A 1,503-nucleotide genomic window follows, 5' to 3' on the forward strand; every position below is an offset into this window, starting at 1 on the left:
CTACTTGGAGTTAAAATTGTACACAAATGTAAGAACCATTCTACTACATAAATTTGTTCCTCCTCTACCTTATCCTTTATGCTGTAGTTACTATATATATATATATATATATATATATATACTGCATATTTTATAACCCTATAATACATAATCAATTTTTTTGCTTTAAAAAGTCATGTGTTATAAAGAAATTAAGAGAAAATATTAGTATTTACCCATATATTTAACATTTCTAGTATTCTTGAAATCAAGGTTTCTTTCTACTATCATATTTCTTCAGATTGAAAGGCGACTTTTAGGATTCTTTTAGTGCCGATCTGCTGACGAATTCTATTAGCTTTCATCTATCTCAAAATACACTTATTTAACCTTCATTCTTGAAGGATATGTTCCTTGTACATAGAATGCGGGGTTGAATTTCTTTTTCTCTTTCAGCACTTTAAAGATGTTGTTTCACTGTCTCCTGGATTCCACTGCTTCTAAACAGAATTCAGTGAAAATTCTTGTTGATGTTCTCATATATGTAACCCTGACTGATTTCTTTTTCCTTGCTAAAATCTCCTATTTTATAAATGTGTTGTTGCCTTGGACCATGTTTCTCTATTTTTACATTTCACAAGGGCAGGAGTCTTTAGCAACAGTGTCAAGAAACTGAGCCCTGGGGCAGCAGCAGGGCAGGCAGGGATATTCATCAAGTTCTGTCTGAGGGGGGAAAGCAGGGGTGACTCCAGGAACAAAGGCAGAGATCCTGGGACTGGGGAGATACTCAATCTACAAGTCAGTATCTAGGACTCTAGTATGGAGCCCCAGCAGGCTCCACAACCACACTGACATAGTGATAGTCCTTGGGTCCTTGCTGTTCCTGTGATATTCCAGGCAGGACCAGGGGTCCCAGGCATGTAGAGAAGGAGCATGAAGACAGGGAGCCAGGTAGGGCATATAAGGACATGTCTCCTGTAGGAGAAGATATAGATCTTCCCATTCTAGAGGGAAATAGGCCACCATGCAGATATGTTTGGCAGGGGGATAGGGAGAAGCAAGCTGCCTGGAATAAGAATCACATTGCAGTGTCCACGTGTATAATAGAGAGTAGGGTGAAGATATGTGACTGGTTTCTGGAAACAGTGCGAGGGTCTACAATGGGCTGAGGTCCAGCGTGGCCCAAGGCTATACATGGCCAGCTGCACACCACAGGTAAAGGTGTCAGGCTGCCTGCATCAAAGCACAGAGTCTGGCTGCATCACATCAGTAGCCTGCATACCAGCCTGACCGTGGATTCTTCTTTTTCATTTTCCAAAAAAAAGTGGAGGGATCTGTACTTACTGCAACTGGGAGATCTTAGACTTTCCAAAGATCACCCTAGAACACCTCAGCATCTGCTTCCATGACTATTGCTTTAAGGTAAGGAAGAGGGGTGGTGCTGCTGAGAACATCATCCAGAGCTGGGGATTCCTTTTGGGTTCAGAGAGTATGCAGAAGGCTTGATTTCTGTATGCTTATGCT

Source organism: Oryx dammah, unplaced genomic scaffold, assembly GCF_014754425.2.
Source record: "Oryx dammah isolate SB20612 unplaced genomic scaffold, SCBI_Odam_1.1 HiC_scaffold_23, whole genome shotgun sequence".
Classification (NCBI taxonomy): Eukaryota; Metazoa; Chordata; class Mammalia; order Artiodactyla; family Bovidae; genus Oryx; species Oryx dammah.